At 39.1% G+C, this 19,458-nt stretch overlaps 1 protein-coding gene across 7 annotated transcripts in view; it reads left to right on the top strand.

The window, feature by feature from the left end:
* The first annotated feature begins 10,421 nt into the window (after positions 1 to 10,421).
* CSNK1G3 (casein kinase 1 gamma 3) overlaps positions 10,422 to 19,458 on the top strand; it is a 105,241-nt gene continuing 96,204 nt past the window's right edge. For 4 of the 7 annotated variants that reach the window (XM_030927469.1, XM_030927475.1, XM_030927473.1 and 1 more), the window contains exon 1: positions 10,422 to 10,889. The gene's annotated coding sequence lies outside the window, so the exon portion shown is untranslated. Of the gene's footprint in view, positions 10,890 to 12,057; positions 12,182 to 12,707; positions 12,872 to 19,458 lie in introns of those variants that run through there. The other 3 variants (XM_030927470.1, XM_030927471.1, XM_030927472.1) reach the window with 3 other exon arrangements.

Below are 19,458 nucleotides of genomic sequence, written 5' to 3'. Positions count from 1 at the left end.
GTGTGAAATTCAGGAGTGTCACATTTAGGCAAGACTAACCCAAAGATACTCTCCAAATCTGGGGGAAAAAAACCCCAATAATTTTCATGCAACATGCCTAAGTAGACAAAGATAAACTGACCTTCCCCATCATATTTTCCATACTGTGCTTTAAAGAAATCAAGACAGTTTATAAAAATACATATAGCACAATACAAAAATGAAAGGGAGTAGTATACAAGACAAGATTATACCACCAGAGTTGCTTAACTAAAATGCATGTTTTAAGATACATGGAATACCTTGAGATAGACTACAAAGTTGGCTCTGGGTTTGCTAGCAATCAGCACCATAAGGAAATAGAAATGTTAAATGATTTATGGCACCCGTAAGATTATAACAAACCAGCTGTATAAAAGACACATAATTCTTCCTGGTATTGTAACTTAAATAAACTTGTTCTTTGGGTTCTCATGTCGAAGACATGGTATGATGGAGTAAATATCACCCTTAAAAATATTCCTACAGTAATTGCTATAACGAGTCTCATAGGACAGTTTCTTACATTGCCCCACAATGTAATCAGTTAGTTATCCATAACAGGGCCGGGCACGGTGGATCACATCTGTAATCCCAGCACATTGGGAGGCCGAGGCGGGTGGATCACCTCAGGTCAGGACTTCAACACAAGCCTGACCAACGTGGCGAAACCCCACCTCTACTAAAAATACAAAAATTAGCCAGTCATGATGGCACATGCCTATAATCCCAGCTACTAGGGAGGCTGAGGCAGGAAAATCGCTTGAGCCCAGAAGGCAGAGGTTGCAGTGAGCCAAAATTGTGCCTTTGCACTCCAGCCTGAGCAACAAGTAAAAACTCTGTCTCAAAAAAAAAAAAAAAAAAAGTTGTCCATAACAGAAATCCACGTTTTGGTAAGCAAGTTCTATGCAAGATGTTTGTTGGGGCAGTGGAGCAGATACAAAATCATGTGGGCCAGATGTATCTAAATCAAAGCATAAATTTGAGATATCTATAGTAATAGAAAGGCTGCATAATTTTTAGAAAATTCCCCCAAAATATTTTTTTCAAATGTTTTCAGTATTATCTGACAAGCCAGTTTAAAGTTAGACTCTTAAACACCCCTCTTGTTAATTAATGGCAGACCCATTAATTAGACTCACAACCTTTTTATCAAAGCTAAGCCTAACCAGGACATGTTAGAACAGACACCGTCTAATTTCAAACAACGCAACTTCCTACTGAATCCTCAAGGATAAAGTAGTTGAGAAGAGAACCTGGAGTTGCAAGCAGCTAAAGGTCAGGGAATGTTTACTAAAAATAATTACTAACAATCATTTGTGTAGATATGTGGCTGAAAGGATCACTTATGTAAGTGAGCCAGTTGTACACAAGTAAATATTGATTTTTTAGCTTAAAGAATCGTCATTCTTTGGGACCTGACATTTTGCAATAAGAGTTGATTAAAGAGTATTCTGAGTACAGACCATAGTAATTCTCTGACTGGTGCTGTTTCCTGTGGATGCTACAATCCTTGAAGTTGTGTTTTGAAAAGGTTTTCCTTCAGCCTGTCTCTTTTTATTGCTCTCCCATATACATATTTGCAGTTGCTCTAATTCAATTTGGTATAAATCACTACTTTAGGATCTCTCTATCCTTTCTTTCCTCTTCCTTCTCTCTTTCCTTTATTCCTCTGCCTAAACACATTCAATCTGGAGACACTGTATTATAATAAGCAATCCCTAAGTCTGACAGTGTGTCCCAGGATCTCCTAACTCACCCCTTCTACCACATCATGAAAAGCAGGGTAAATACATGGACTTTGGAGTCAGACATACCTGTATAGAAATTGTAGCTCTGTCATTTACTAGCTGAATGACCTGAACACTTTGCTTTAACTCTGAGTCTTACTTTTCTCATTTACAAAGAAAAATGATACCTATCTATGGCGATTAAGAAATGTTTTCTAGAAAATGCCTGAAAGTCTTCAGTTAGGCACTCAGTAGTTGTTAGTTTTATTTCATCCAATTTGCCATTATATAAGGCTTGTGGGCAATACCGATAAAATTATTCTAAGAGCCAGATGTGGCATTTGTAGGTATTAAGTCTTATCTCAGCAACTGTGGTTAGACTCAACCCCTTTTTAAAACCTAAAGCCCTTCTATTTGACTTGGTGCTTGCGGTAGGCAAAATATGTCCCTTCCCCCAAAGATGTCCACATCCTAATCCCCAGAAACTATGAATATATTATCTCACATGGCAAAAGGGACTTTGCATTAAGATTAAATTAAGGATTCTGAGACAGGGAGATTATCCTGGATTATCCTCGTGGGCTCAATGTAGTAATAGGATTCCTTCCAAGTCAAGAAGGGAAGTAACAGTGACAGTCAGAGATGTGATGATGGAAGCAGAATTTGAAGTGGTACGATACTGGCTCTGAAGGTGCAAGTGGAATGTAGGAAGCCTCTAGAAGCTGGAAAACAGAAGCAAATGAATTATCTCCTAGAGCCTCCAGAAGGAACACAGCCCTGCTAATGCCTGGATTTTGGTTCAGTGAGAACCATTTTGGACTTCTGACCTCTAGACCTGTAAGATAATAATTTTTTATTGTTTTAAGCCATTAAATTTATGGTAATTTGTTACAGCAGCAATAGGAAAGGAATATAGTACCATATTCTACTTTTCTCTCTTCCAAAGGCTCTGCTATATGAAGTCTGAAGTGTAAGGGCTAATGATACTCATCGCAACAGAGTTTGGCTTGCTTCTGGGCCTTTTCAGTCAACTGAATTAGGAAATACCTGTATGAAATACTATGAGTTCATGATGATACTTCTAATTCAAATTTACAACTATAGTCAGTTTAGTTATTCTCTCTTTTAATGTATGTCAATGTCAAGAATAACAGAATTACAATATATTATAGTAACTCATTTTGCTTTATCCCACATTGCACATATCATAGTATCAGGAAAAACAGTATAAGTACCAACAATATGACTACCAAAAAAAACCAGTTTTTATAATTTTTTTGTCTTTATGATAAATCCCACTAGGGATATACAAGATACAACATTTTAAAGTCATTTGGAATCATGATCTTTTAAAAATTATTTTATATGTGCAGGATAAAATCAGTATTCTTTCCATTTACTGACCAGTCATAATCTTAATATCTGCTACATATTCTTTCTATTGCTTTGAACAATATTTTACTCTATTGAGTTTAATAATAATTAACATTTATTATCACTTAATCATTTACAATTGGGGTTTTTTGATATGTGGAAATGAATTCTAAAGTCAGCTTCTTTTTTGCAACCTTAACCATGACTCTCTAGAGTAGCCTGTTCAACGCCACTGACAGATTTCCAGTGAGATATTAATGTCTGATTTAAAGGCATGTAGGGGAAAGCTGAGGACTGCTGTTTTGGTTTGTAGCTCAAACACTTCACAACTGGATTCTCTTTAATATTTGAAAACCAGAACAGAGTTGATTAGGCAGCTTTTAAAATCAAGTGTTACCCCAGCACTGAGTACCCAAATTGCTGTAGTTACTTTATAACACACAATTCTTTTCATTATAGAGAGACCAAGTTGATTTATCTTGGTTGACATGAATCAACAATATCAGAAGAGCATAGACAGTATTGTAAAGGAAACGAGATAGAGGACTATTCTAGATTTTATTATTACGAATATAAATTGACAACTATACACTAATAGATACTAAAGTAACAGTTCTAGAAAGCAAGCATTGGCATTTGGTTGAAATTTGTTGTCAGTTAGATCAGGTCACCGAAGCTGGCAGAACACAAAGCATTAAGTCACAGTCCAAAGGGTTAGGTCTGCAATTGGCAGAGTTTCAGCAAGAAGCTGAGGTAGGGCTGCCTGGTGACAGAAGGCAGCTGCACTGAAATACAAAGCTTTGGTAGGGTGTGGCTAGCTTTGTCAATTAGGAGAACACAAACCTGAAGCTAGGGAGCCTCACAACAGTGAGACAGTCAGAGATTATGTTAGGGTGAAACCAAAGAAGTGAAATAGGGTCAAATTATAGCTTTGAATTTAAATGTTCATGTGGATGCAGAGCCAGATTATGAACAGAAAGAGTACTTTGTAGGAGAGAGGGAGAGAAAGAGAAAGAGTGAGGAAAACCAAAAGCTAACCAAAAGCTGAAAACCTGGTGATCAGGATAATTCAACTGCAAACAAAAGAAATATACTCTGGGTAATGTAATCAAACAGAATTTAGTGGAAGGCAATTAGGGGAGTCAGAGAATTGACAGAAGCTGGAAGGCTTGGTCTAGGCAGAATCCAAAATGCTCCAGAGGCTGGCAAGTAAGATCATAGCCACTATTCTATGTCAGAAACCGTGTGGTCAGGGTGCCACTCTTGGGATGGAGTCCCTCCCATTCCAACTGTTTTTAGTCTTCATGTTCCTCACCGCATAATTCAAATCTAGGTACACTCCAGCCTGGGTGACAGAATGAGACCCTGTCTCAATAATAATAATAATATTAATAATTCAAATCTAGGGAGAGAGAATCCAATTGATATTGTTTCAGCAACATGTCCCTCATTACTCCTCCCTTACTCCACACCTATAGGAAGGCACAGCCCCTGGTCACTGAATAGAGTGAGATAGAAAAAGATTCATCAAAGGGAAATCTGAGTGCTATTAGGAAAGGGTAAATAGATGCTGGACAGCCAATACACCATAAATGTCCGTAAGTACTTGGTAAATAAAATTTTGAAAGGGCCGGAAGCAAATTCAAATAATAATGTTTTGCTTCAGAACCACAATCTGGTTTCAAGTCTTAGACTCCTAAAGCTAGGAAACAGCTTGGGATCTGATATTTTCAACTTCTGATTACTGCTCATGTTGGATTGGAAAATGCAGGTTCTTAGGGGTCATACGGTATCTAACAACAACTATTTATTTATTGTTTACTATATGTCAGACACTGTGACAAGTACACTGCAGACATATCATTCATTTAATCTTCTTGATATCAATATGGTATATATATTATTGCCTCATTTTACAGATGAGCTGAGGTGCAGACTATTTAAAAAGCTTGCATAAGGAAGGAATATAGAAGAAAGCCAAAAAGTGGCATAATCCTAAGTACAGCAGAAGTAGAATGAGAACTAAACAGAAGTGAGAATTTAAACTAAAGTATCATCTCACATCAATTTTAATTTTTATTGACCCTGTGATCTTATTCAGACAGATATGGCACTGATACCACAATAGGCATAGGTAGGAGGATGAAGACATGTCAGGAATTCAGCAGTACTAGTTAGTGAAGAAAGGGATGACGTTAAGGCCAAGCATAACCAAGCATAACCGAGACTAAAGAAACAATCAGAGAGGCTGATGCCCACAAGGTAGGCCCTTGTTCACTGTCCACAGAGTACATGAAGTTCAGACATGGCATAGACAAGCTGTGGCACCAGTGCAGTCCTATTCAGCAGAAAGATATAGTAATCTAGTAAGCTTAGTCAGTGGGTGATGTTTGAAAAAGTTCAGTAGCTTGAGGGTAATGTATCATAAAAGTATCCTGTCCAATGAACATCTAGTCAGAACTGGGACTAGTGAAAAATTTTCCAAACCAAGCTTAAACTTTCACATTAGATGGGAGCTTAGGAATTCATATAGTTTCAATTATGAAAGAAAAGCAAAGGAGAAGTCCAGTGCTATAGACTGGGAAAATATCAGGGATATAGGGGAGTGGCACAGCTTGAAGTCTACCTGTAATCCAGCACTCTTACTTGGCATTCCACATCTTCAGAGGGCTGCAAGGTTCTTATGGGTGGGAGCTGTTGAGACATTTAGTCTTGCTCAGATTTGGTTCATGATCTGGGAAGGACTCTTGAGGTAGAAATATGAAGATACAACCATGGGGAGCAAAAGAAGACAAGAAGAGGGAAAATGGAACAGGGACTAATTATTATGACCATCTCCAAACTTTAGATTCATATATTACTCAGAATTCAAGCTGTTCTTGAAACCATTACAAGAAAATCACAGCTTTAGCTAACTCTTTTTCCATTTATCACAAAACAACATTCTTTGGATAGCCAAACTTACTTAAAAACTGCCAGAATTCAGGTCTGCTAATGGATAAAAACAAAAATTAAATTGCCTAGCTAGAGATTTAGTCACTTTTTGGCAAGACACTTTTACATTTTTATGCTGTTTTAGCTTTTCCCTATGGAGCATTTTCTTTATGGAAGTTCTCTCTTAAGAATGTACTGTCTTCTCCATGAGATTTTAACATGGTCTAAAAGTTGTCTTCTCTTATTAATATCCTGTCTGGCCTTTACCTTTAATTTATAGATGATATATTCTCTGCACGGAAAATACTCCTTTGAGGAGTGCTATGAACTGAATTTTGTCTCTCCAAAGTTCATATGTTGAATCCCTAACCCCGAATGTGATGGAATTTGGAGATGGGGCCTTTGGCAGGTAATTAGGTTTAGATGAGGTCATGAAGGCGGGGCCTTCTATAGGATTAAGATAAGGAAGGGAGAGAGATCACCGTGTTTCTCCATGCCCACACATCGAGGAAAGGCCATGTGAGGACGCAGGGAGAAGGTGCCAATCCGAAAGTCAGGAAGAAAGATTTCACCAGACTTTGACCATGCTGATATCCTGACCTCAGACTTTCAGCTTCCAGAACTGTGAGGAAATGAATTTGTATTGCTTAAGTTACTCAGTCTGCAATACTTTGTTATGGCAACCTGAGCTAAGACAAGGAATCCTAAAAAATGTGATTTTATCAAACATTTCTGAAGATCAATATTATAACATGCAATAAAGTCTCTCAGAAAAGTTTTGTGATTCTTGTACATTTATTTTGCCACCTACCAAATACTTCAAACCATCCTTCTAAGGATGGTATAAAACAATGTCTTGACTCTTTCAAGCTGTACTCATGTAACAATCTGAAATAAAGGTTGCTAAGCAATAGCTTCCCCAAAACCTGCTATAGCTGCTTTCTCCCAGAATCCTTCTTGTTCCTCCCCTTGACTGTAGGCTTGATGGGGGAAGAAATTATTCTCCTCGTCGCAGTAAAATATGTTGCTCTGCTCCCAGCCCCTGGCTATTGTTATAGTTCTCCATTTTGCATCCTTCCCTGTTTTACTTCATTGTTTACTTCTTAATTACATCTTTCTTCCAGGTACTTTTCCTTTAAAATAATGTTAAAAAACAAAGAATTAAGTATAATTTGGTGATGCCTCAGGCCTTATTCTGGCAACCAGTTAATCACCATGCCAGGTTTACCATTACAGTTAAGCAAAATATTTGAAAGAAGAAAATGAATGTTTTATCAGTTTTTATTTTGAAAAGTCTTAGTAAATATCTTAATCTCATAATTTCCTGCTTAAAACCATAATCAAACTGTTTCATTTCCATCTTTCTTCCACTTTAAATTTTACTGCTTACAAAGGAGAAAAAATGGCCAGCTTTACATTCCACAAACTACATACCATTCTCTCTCACCAAGCATCTGTAGGACATGTAGACAAACCTTTTGTCAAAAGAGAATTTGATAAACGCAAGTTTCCAATGTACTATAAAATTGTGACAACAGCATCACATGAATTTATGCTATAATCATAATGAAAAATATTAATAGAATATAAATACCTGAAGAGTGGCAATGCCAGGAAATGTGAGGTGACACAACAAATAAACTGTATTTGATTTGTAATATAGCAGAGTGAAAAGTATAATCTGGCTGCTTAGGTTGGAACATCATGCTATAAGATAAAGAGTTTTGCTTGCAATGCCTGTGGTTTGGCTTTTCCTTCATTAATATAAGCTGTTTTCATATTGCCAATTTTTCATATACATACAAAAAATTTTTTTTTTTTTTAGACTGAGTCTCACTCTGTTGCCCAGGCTAGAGTGCAGTGGCGCTATCTCCACTTGCAACCTCTGCCTCCCAGGTTCAAGTGGTTCTCCTGCCTCAAGTCTCCTGAGAGTAGCTGGGATTAGAGGTGCACGCTACCACACCTGGCTAATTTTTGTATTTTTAGTAGAGATGGGGTTTTGCCACATTGGCTAGGCTGGTCTCGAACTCCTGACTTCAGGTGATCCACCCACCTCGGCCTCCCAAAGCAATTTGTTTTATACGTTAATAGAATGACCTGAAAATTTCATTGCCTCCTACCTGGGTTACTTTTTTTTTTGGAGAAAAGGTCCTACTATGTGGCCCAGGCTGGCCTTAGACTCCTGGGATCGAGGGATCCTACTGCCTCAAGTCTCCCAAGTTGCTGGGACTATAGGCATTAACCGCTACACCAGGCTTTGCCAGTTTTAATCTATAGGAGCTTATGGGCCAAATTTTAACCAAATGCTTCACTGCAGTGTTAAAATTGTAAACACTTATTCCCATCCATTTCTAATATAATTTAATAAATACCAGTCAAGTGAAACAGCAGGAGGGGAGAAGGAACAAAGAAATCTGTAACTGGCTGTGATCGTTTTAAGTACCACTGTACTTAGACCAGCTCATTTTTAATTTAAAAATGTGATTTGATCATATATTTATATACTTGACTTTCTCAACCATTTATGAAAACTTAGAAGGGTGGGGTGTTCTTTATCAAAACTGAGTTTTTTGAGGTAGAGAGAATAAAATGGTTTGTTGGGAGTTGAGGACAATGTTTAGTTTCCTGTGTTGCAGACACTTCTACTGAGTGAGATGTTAACTTTGTTTCTTGTCTAGCAGGGGGTCCTGGGAGAGATCAGAAATTCTGGGATATGTCATCTGCTTAGGCAAGTCATTCACAATTCTGAGCATGCATACATCTTAGCTGCTTTTGAGTCTCCTACAGAATGACGGTGTGGTAAGTATGGAGCAGAGCTCTTAACACTACCCTTCTAAGACTGGTGATGCTAGTCACTTCTTAACTTCCAGTTTGGAGAAGAAAGTGAGAAGGGAGGTGGTTTTTTTTTTTTTTTTTTTTTTTTTTAAGGCACTGTTGGCCGGGCGCAGTGGCTCACGCCTGTAATCCCAGCACTTTGGGAGGCCGAGGCGGGCGGATAGCCTCGGGCGGATCACGAGGTCAGGAGAACGAGACCATCCTGGCTAACACGGTGAAATCCGGTCTCTACTAAAAATGTAAAAAATTAGCCAGGCCTGGCGGCGCGCGCCTGTAGTCCCAGCTACTTGGGAGGCTGAGGCAGGACAATGGTGTGAACCCGGGAGGAGAAGCTTGCAGTGAGCCGAGATCGCGCCCTGCACTCCTGGGCGACTGAGCGAGAGACTCCGTCTCAAAAAAAAAAAAAAAAAAAAAAAAAAAAGGTACTGTTGTATTACAAACCAAAATCAAAAACAGATTTCCATACTAACTACCCCTCCAAAGGTAACGCATTAGCTATACCATTAATCTGGCAAAGTAGGGAGGAAAATGAAGGAGTGCATTTGTTTCATTAGAGGCTTTTCGTTTTGAGAGGTGGACAGGAGAGCTATACACAAGACTCAAGTTTCTTGATACAGTAAGTATATCAAGAATATAAACGTGTTTGGTGAAACAAACATTTTAAAAACATGGCACCAGGCTATGATTCTTCTCCCTGCACACCTTCATGCCTAACTTTTGAAAGGACTTGAGACATATGAATCACAATTTTAAAAAATTATAGTTTCAATGCCTTCGTGGTGGATCCATTTCCATAGAAGTCTACCAAAATGACTTATCTTCATCCCAGGGAACCAACTGCAAGAGGGAAAATGAAAGGAATGCCATATTCTTTCTACGTAGGCAGAGTGGACTTGAGTGCGGGTCAGAAACACTCATTTCAGTTTGTGCACTACAACTTGATGACTTGGGTGATGTTTGGCTTCTCAGAACTTTGGAAGGTGAATTTGAAAAACAGATAATACCACACTATATAATTCAGAGGATTACCTCAGCTTACAAACAGCAAATGAGATGCAAATGTGAGACATAATTCATATTTCTAAGCAGTTGGAGCCCTGATATAGCACTGGGGTTATAGAGAAGTTGGGGAAAATGTCAACCCAGTGATGTCATACTCCTAGGCCGGGCCCTAAGATTTTTTGGAACCTGGCGGGCTGAGCACAATAGGGAAAGCCTCAGCACCCTGACTTGGCACAATGGCACCCTTAAGGCCCTTTTCTCACTCAATTCTTAGTAGCTCTCCTAAAGCACGGGGGTGTTTTCTTCCAGTTCTCTGCGTAGACTTTGCTATGCCTCTCCGCCCACTGCCTCATCCAGAGAAACGCTCGCATCCACAACTGCTCCTCACTTTCCCTCACGCACGGCTCTAAGAAGAAGAGAAGAGGGCGCGGCTTAGGCTTTATATACCTTGCCAGCCAATGACCGCGCCGTCTCCTTTCCGGTCGGTGATCCGACCAATCCAAGAAGGCTGGTGCAATCTTCGGCTCTACTCGGCTCTTTTCGCTGATGCGGGCAGCTTGGGGGCCGCCGCAGCTAGAGAGACGCTTTCCTTTTTAATTTTTTTTCCATGTGTTCACTTCCGGGTCCGGCGTCGATCCGGATGCCCGAGGCAGAAGGATGTTTGACCTCCGGATAAGCGAGGCGCCGCTGTGCATTCATTCCCAGCTGCATCGGTGGCGACAGCAGAGGCTCGGGCGGCGACTCTCTGGCCAGCGGCGGCGGTAGGAGGCACCAGCAGCAGTGCAAGGACCGAATCCGAGCAGCGCTGCGTTACCTCTCTCGTTCCTTCCCCCCTACCTCGCTCGCTCGCTCGCTCCCTGCGTGGCTTGCTTTCCTCCTCCGGCCGCCGGCGGGTGTGATGTGCCGCCGTCGCTGCCCCCGCCGGCGCTGACTGACTGACTGGGGGCGCCGCCCGCGCCCGGGACCGACCCCGCTGCTCGCGGCCGCGCCTCTGAGGTAAAGCCCCCTGCGCGTTGGTGCTCGGCCGTCAGCCCCGGCCCGGTGGCTGCCTCGGCGCGGCCGCGACGCCCTCCCTCCCGGATGGGGCTGGGGTCTCTGGCGGGGTGGGGTGGGGTGCGGCGGGGGCGGCGCCGCCGGCGCGGGTGTCGGGGGAGGGGTGGGCGAAGACCGGCGCGGGCGGCCAGGAGGCGTGGGCCGGAGGGGGCCGCAGTCAGAGGCTGAGGGCGCGGAGGGCTAGGGGGCAGCGGGGGCCGCGGGTGGCGGGCCGGGCTGGGTGCAAAAGTTGCCGGAGTGGTGCGGCGCGACTGGGGCGGCGAGGGAGGTGGGCCAGCTGGCCCGGCGGGGGCTTCCTTAGAAGAGATTGGGAGGTGGGGAGTGTCGCCCACGGTGCTCCTTGACTATGTCCGGACAATTACCTTTGGAGTAGGGGCTTTGGGCAGGAAGGAGGCATGCATCGGCTGGGAGGACGTGACGGGGGCCAGCGTTCAGTTCAGGGATAAACTTCCCGTTGGAGTGTGTAAGGGGTTGGGTGGGGGGACACAGGGATTTACCTGTTTGTTAGAGCTTTGACTCAACTCAAAACTTAACTAAGACATTGGTCAAAGGTTAACATAATTACTCTGATGGTTACTCTCATGGTGCCGGTTTGTTTGTTTATCCCACATGCAGGGGAAGTGACACTGAGAGGCGTCGGATCTCTTGGTCCATAGCCTCCACATTTCTTTTCAGCAGGATGAGGAGGGAGATGTGTGTCTATTCGTGGGGTGGGGGTAGTTAGGCCTGTGTCATGGTCATTCCCTTTCTCCCACCTCATGTTTTAGGGAGGAAAAGTTCAGATGGGGGAGAGAGAGAGTGTGCCTGTGTGTGTGGGAGACAGCTACTGTTGATACACTGTGTGAATTACTTTTAACTCTTTTGTGGTAATCACCCAGGCTGTTCAGTGGCCCCTTTTAAATCTTCTGCTAAAATATCTACTTTAAATTAGAGAATTATAAACCTACTTATTTTTAATGAATTAAGAAAGTAAGTCATTATTTTAACTTTTGTAATTCTTCCGATTCAAATGACATTTGCGCACAGGTATAAGAGATAGCAAACTATATCTAAGATGGGATATAAAATTAAAACTCTATGCTTTTTAAAGATGTTTCTTTTTAAAGATGTTTCTTCGAGGAATATTGGCTTTCCCCATACATTTAGAAGAAAAACATTACAGGAATTGTGAGAATAATGTGGAATTAGAAAGATGTGAAACTAGAAATCATTTTTCGTCAAAAAAATCAGATCTGGTGTGTGACATTCTTAATAGCTTTCTGTCTTTCTTTTCTTTTTTTTTTTGGAGATGTACTTAGTGTATTTTGTAATTATTTACAAACTTTGCTCCAGTTGTATCTTAAGATAAAATTATCTTATTTTGTATAGCTAATCTTTATAGTTGCACAGAAGATAAAATATAAAAATTACATTTATGGACATTGGAAGAAAGATGTTATCAAATACATTGTATGGCTTTGAGATATATTCTTAGCAGAATGTACAGACACTTCTGCTTTATGTGAACTTGCATTTCTGAATGTGTATTAAGTAGAAGTAATTATTAGAATGGGGGACAGAAAGGTTAATTTTAATGTTATGAATGACATTTTTTGGGGAATCTTGAGAAACGATTATCTTTACTGATGATTTATTGTAGTCATCCACCCCTTCTGCCATTCATCAGCTTAAACATTAGTGCATTACGTAATTATTGACATTTTCATCATTAGATTTTGCAAGCATTTACAATATATTAACAAAATCTTCTGTACGTGAAAGGCATTTATTACTTCCTTGAAAATAAAGAACTGGGATTAGTGGAATCAAGGAATTAATTCAACCAGGACCACCTTTACTGTGTGGCAAGGATGGAACAGTGGGTAGAATATGAAGATGAATGAGACTCAGTACTGCCTTCAAGGGAGAAGCAGACATACACAGAGGTAATTCACAGATTCCTGTGGGTTTTGTTGGAGGTGTATTGGATGCATGGGGTGTGTGTGAGACACTAATTTTTGACTGGGAAATTTTGAATGAATGTAGAGCTGGTAACACTCCATCTGGGCCTTAACATAGTTTAATAGGCAAAATGGGGGCGGAGGGAGTGATGGTGGGGGTAGTTTCCTGGGTGAAGGGAACAGCCTGAGCAAAGGCATGTGATTGTGTTATAGGGCTTGTTGAACTGGACATAAGGCTGTTTTGCCAGGAGGTCTTTGTGGGAGAAGCTATGAAAGTAGCTGGAGCTCAGGCCATGGAAGTCCAACTTGTATTTAAAGATGAGTCAGTTGGAGGCATGAAGGTCCAAATGTACGGAACCTATGCTACAGTAGGTAGGCAAATAAGGATAGTAAGTTTAAGGAAACAAGTTATAACAAAATAGTCAATTGTCTATCATTGGCACTACTGAAGGAAAGCAGAAAAGTATATAATCCAAAACAATCTATACATAGTTTCATTATATTTATTTATTTGCATTTTAATATGAGTGTGTCTGGTAATCTAGTAATTGGTTATACATGAAATCAATCCAGACTGTAAAAATGTGACCCAGGAAGAGAAGCTCTCCAGTTACTTCTCTGTGTCTCCTCTGATCCATCCTGTAATCCACTCCATGCTGGGAGTAGACTTATTCTGGTATAGTTTATTGGTTCAGATGTTTTTCAGAATGGAACAAGTGGTTGTTTTGTTCCAAAGGGCTTCCCAAAAGGATGTATCAAACTAAATTGAAGGAATGCTGAAGTATTAAATAACAAAATATAGGTCATTGAATAGTTACATTATTGTTAATAGTGAGATTTACTGTGGATGAAGTGAAATGTAAAGAGTGTATGTTTTCACAGAAAGTGGTTTTAATGAAGTAATAATAAAGGAATCTGTACGTGAAGAAAATTGACAGTAACAGAGGGATGATAATATGAGACACTTTCACAGTTCCGGATAAATGTGTGTGAAGTTTTTAAGTCATCTTAAATATTAGATGACCCTAAAATAATGTAACCCCACACTTAGTCATTATCAAAGGAGTGCTTAGAAAAAAAATCAGTTTATAAGTGCGTGTAAAATCATGTTACAGGGAAAATTGAAGGTTTTTTCCTCCTAATTATTTCCCTCTTAGCTTCCTTAATTATTCCCTTCTTAGTATTCAAAAAGGACTTATAACTGAATTTGTGTTCCCTTCAACCTCCCAGTAACAACAACAATACCTCCTATAATTTATTAAGTGCATACTTTGATAGAGGCCATAAATGATACTATTAAGACAACTCTATGAGTTAGGTGGTGTAACCTCATTTTTGAGAGCAGGAAACAGTCTTCTGGAGTTTAAATAATGTGTGGAAGATATATCTTGGAAGTAGCAGAGTGAATATTTGAATCAGTTTTTTTTTTCTGACTTTAAAGTCTTAATTCATCAATGATTTATTTTTTCTTATTTTCTGTCTTCATCCTTTTTCTGATCTTTTCTCAAGCAGTTGGCAATTAGTGGTATTAATTGATAGTATATGTCTGAGTGTTGATTCTTTATGATGTAATTTCTTCAGAAGTGGCAGTTTTGAGGTATCTGTCTTTAATTGTGGGATTCTGTAGGTGCAGACGGTATGGTTCTGGGAATTTAAGGTACCTCAGAGCATCACCTTTTGCTGATCTGCAGGACAGAACTATGCTTGGATTCTTAATGTATAGAAATCAAGTGTGCTTTATTAATGTGAAATGATTTTCAGGAGCATCTGAGCTGCTCAGGAAATATGGAAGGAGAGATGAATGTAGAAGTGTATAACTTTTAGCGACATAGTGGAGGCTGCTGTTAGACATTTTTTCTTTCTTTTTTTTAAGCTCTCTCTGAAAGCTGAGATTTAGCAACTATAAATGTTTGGGCTTCCCTTCTATTATGAAACCTAAGGAAAATATATATTGATTTGTTCTTAGACCATAGTGATTGGTTATACTCTCTCCTGCCACTTGATGCTTATCATCTTAGTTATAAGAAATCATTCTTAACAATGAATTGAAGTATTGGGGAGATAAGACATACTTTTTTGGTTGCTTTGTTTAGTAATGATATCTTACATAGTTATAATTTATTGAAAATTTATGAGTAAGTTATGTCGACGTGGCTAAATCATGCCCACATTTTTCATAACTTTTCAATGGAATGAGATAAGATCTGATGATATTCTTTTTCTTAAATGCAAAGTTTAATGTTTTTTTCTCTAGGGTAGTAATGTGAGGTTGAAGTTGTATTCAAATTTATTACGTTTATTTAGATCACTTTGTGTTACCTGGAAGTACTTTCTTTAGCTAATAGCTACATTTGGAAAAAAAGGGAAGAGAGTTACCGTTACTCCGCCGTTGTGTTCTTCATCAAAATGAAGGAAATTCATATAAAGTGCCAAGGACTATGTGATGCCTGCCACATAGTAGGCACTGTGTAAATCTTCTGTCCTTCATTTCAGAAGTTGCTGATAAGAATTTTAGAGGGTGGATTGGTGGGTAGACAAGCAAAGACTCTCGGGAACACCCCGTTACAGGAAAATCTCTCTTACCTGACCTCTGCTTAACCCACTCGCGAGATTAAGTGATAGTCTTCATTCTCTCTGTAGAATTTGCTGACTGATGCTCATGCTACATTGAGTGACAGTAGCCTATTCTTTAGTTTGATCTTGAACTTTTATTTCCCCCAGTTACTGTATACTTACCAAGAGACATGTGTGTTTATACCCAACACACTGTTATGGCACTTGATGTTGTAATCACATAGTTTAATGAATTATTATTGAGTGAACTCCGAAGATAAAAAGGTGTTTGTATGAGAACCAGTTGGCTGCTTTGAAATCAAGTGAGTAGCCAAAATCAATTATGGTTGAAATAGATGAGGGTGAAATAATTTTAAATGATCAGGGAAAAAAAACCTAATAATCTAAAAAAATCTGCAATAATATTAGTTTTCACATGTTTGTAAAATGTCTTTCTGTGTTTAAGAAACAGAAACTGGAAATCACAGGTGTTGTTTTATGGGGAGTGGTTTTTGCAAGAAAAATGAAATAGAACTTTCATCAATAGACCCACACTTGAAGAAAAGGCCATACCTCTGTATTATAAGATTGTCTTGTGAATGGACATTTTTGTTTTAGTTGTAATAAAAATATATAGAGTTTGTAGATGTTGAGAAATGATTTCCTTTTTAGGCTAACTTCAGAACCGTTGATTAATTGTAATATATTAAAGAAGTCTGCTTCTAAAACATCATCTTTCCTAGTTTATGCTACTGCTTAGAGATTTATTTAATAGCATCCTCTTTAAGGAAAAAAAAAGAAGAAGATTCTGGTATTCCCAGAGGTTCATTCCTTAGAATGAATTGTTTAATTGTCTAGTCAGGTGATCAATCTATGGTTCTCACATATTTCCCAATATGGTCCCTAATCTGATTTCATAAGCTACCTTTCAACTTTTATGTACTGTCAGGGTTGGAGGGGTAAGCCTTCTTATAGTTCCAACATCTCCTCCATCCAAGTAGGAATGCTGAGGTAGAGGAGATTGTTCTTTGGAAGAGGAAATGTGGCACCCTTGATATATACGGGAGCACTTGAGCCTCCTATCTCGCCTAGCTCAGTCCAAATGAAAAGGAGAACTTTCAGTTGAAGGAGCAGGAAGTTCAGGTTGGAGAAGGAGCGATATATGTGGTGTGCTATGTATTTTGGTGTAACCACATTGCTTGCTGAATTACAGTAGATGCTGAAATGGCACATTGAAGTATGAAGGTAGGGTGGGTGACTCCAAGCTAATACTTGAGGACTCTGGCCTGCCTCTCTGTGATTTTCTTGGCTCTGTGTCTTCTGTATGTTGGAGTCATCCTAAGGCCAGCAGCAAGATCACATCTAGACATGCATTGGCCCGAGGAAGGAATGGATCTCTCTCTCTCTCTTTCTGTCTCTGTCTCTGGAAAAGCAAATAAATCTTTTGCATAAGCCTACCAACATACTTTTCTCTTCATATCTTATTGACCAGAATTAGATCACATGTACATCCTAACTAGTTATCTCAAGGAAAGTAAGGTTATCATGGTTGGTTTCTACTAATCAGGAGATACCTTCTGCAATTGGTGTTGGGATTACATTTTTCTGTGTTAGATGGAAGAGGGAGGATATTTTTAAAAAATTATGGGAAGGAAGAATTTGGGGGATATGGATGTTAGAGAGATGATCAATAGTGACCGCTGTATCTACCTGTTTTGAAGCGATTCTTGTGCTTCAGTGTCCCAAGTAGCTGGGATTACAGGCACATGCCACCGCACCCAGCTAATTTTTGTATTTTTAGTATAGATGGGGTTTCTCCATGCTGGCCAGTCTGGTCTCCAACTCCTGGCCTCAAATGATCTGCCTGCCTTGGCCTCCCAATGTGCTGGGATTATAGGCGTGAGTCACCGTGGCTGGCCAGTTACTTTTTTTTGTTGTTGAGATGGAGTTTTACTCTTGTCTCCCAGGCTGGAATGCAATGGTGTGATCTCGGCTCATTGCAACCTCTGCCTCTTGGATTCAAGTGATTCTCCTGCCTTAGCCTCCTGAGTAGCTGAGATTGCAGGCACTCGCCACCTTTCCTGGCTAATTGTTGTATTTTTGGTAGAGATGGGGTTTCGCCATGTTGGCCAGGCTGGTCTTGAACTCCTGACCTCAGGTGATCCTCCTGCTTCCGTCTCCCAAAGTGCTGGATTACAGGCGTGACCCACTGCCCCTGTCTGGGTCTGAATATTTTAGGAGCTAAAAACCCTACTTTATTTTTTCATTGGCTAACTTTGAGTCAATAAAATAGGTGGTTAAGTTGAAAGATTATAATTTTTTTTCCATGAAACTCATGAAGCTATTTAATTTTAAATTAAAAATGTGTTCCTATAAACTCATTTAAAATTTTCTTCTGCATTGTTGCTTTCCTTCCTCACCATAAAGTTGCCCATACCTTTGATTTCATTGATTACTTTGCTTGTCATGTCTGGGGAGAACAAGTGAATTGAGGAAATGGGAGTTTCTTGGTCAGAAGGATTTATTTTGAATCCTGGAATACCAGTGAGATTGGAGGAAAGGATGGTTTTTACATATTTCGAGAGCAGCAAAGTTGGTGAGGGAATGGGGAGAAAGGGAAGAACCGTAGAATTTTAGAATTAAAGTGAATCATAGGAAGATTGAAATGCTCAAGTCACACTCCTGATTAGTAGAATTCTTATATCCTGATTACTAGTGTAATACTCTTTCTAAGTAAGAATTAGGAGGCCATAATAATCTTGCCTGCTTTGCAGTTTTGCTCAGGACTATGGGCTACCACTGTAAATCAGTCAGCTGATTGATTGTACCTTTAGTACACATGCCTGTGTTCTTAGGCTTTGGAAAAATTTAGCCAGAAGTTTTCTTTCTTTTTTTCCAGTAAAATAAGTAAACAGACAAAATTTTTCAGCTTGCCTCAAGCAGTCAACAACAATGACAACATCGCACAGAAAGATAGACACACACACACACACACACACACACACCGACACACACACAATAATCTTAAACCTAGCCTGCTTAAATGAAAATACAAAAGCAGACTGTTTGGGACAATTTATTATTTTATTTTCAAGAAAATGATCTTAAACATTTCTTTACTGTCAATATATGTAAATGAAAGGAATATATATGTGCATATATGCTATACATATATACATAGGTATGTATATGTATGGGTTGTAAGTATGTGGAGTATGAAAACCCATCCATCTTCTGGAATAATATTTGTGTTAATAACAGTTGCTTATAAAATTGTGAGATTTAGGATGATTTTTATTTTTATACTTCCTATACTTCTCTATGTTGTTTGGGTTTTCAGCTATCACTGTGCATTATTTCTACCATCAGAAAAAACAGTAATTTTTTTTTTTTTTTTTTGAGGAGAGTAGAATCTTGGGGTGGGATGTGTTTACTACCAGTTTAGATTTTAATATGTAACTTTGCTTTCCTTGTATATTACCATGAATAAAGTGTGCCTCAAGTGTATTGATGCTTTGCAGTTTTCTTTATGTTTAAAATTAGATTTATTAAAATTACTTATCTTAAAGTTTTAAGTTGAAATTGGCCATATAATATCTTTTGGTACAAATATATGTTATAAAATTAGTGGACTTCTGAATATTTTGAAATTATTGTGTTATCTGTTTTTTTAATATTTTTGGTTTGACTTCAGGTGGTATACTAGGCCGTGTATTAGACTGTGATTTATTAGAGTTAAAATTATATTCAGAATTTCCTTTAGTAAAAAGGGAAGTGAAAATTTTTTTTTTCTTTACAGCCAGTCTGTGTCATGTTTATTTTCTATTTCTGTAAAATACTTATTTTATATTCTAGCAATGAATACTTTCAAGTGGCAGGCAAATATATTAGGTAATCAGGACAGAAGAGAGAAAATTTCTGGTATTCTGTAAGTCTTAGTGTGTGCAAATTTATGACTATAGGACCTTTTAATAAGATTCTAATTTGGAGTACAAATTCTAATTTGGAGTACAACAATA

Source organism: Rhinopithecus roxellana, chromosome 3, assembly GCF_007565055.1.
Source record: "Rhinopithecus roxellana isolate Shanxi Qingling chromosome 3, ASM756505v1, whole genome shotgun sequence".
NCBI classification, from domain to species: Eukaryota; Metazoa; Chordata; class Mammalia; order Primates; family Cercopithecidae; genus Rhinopithecus; species Rhinopithecus roxellana.
Note: the sequence above shows the minus strand (reverse complement) of the source record. Positions and strands in the feature narration are given on the sequence as shown.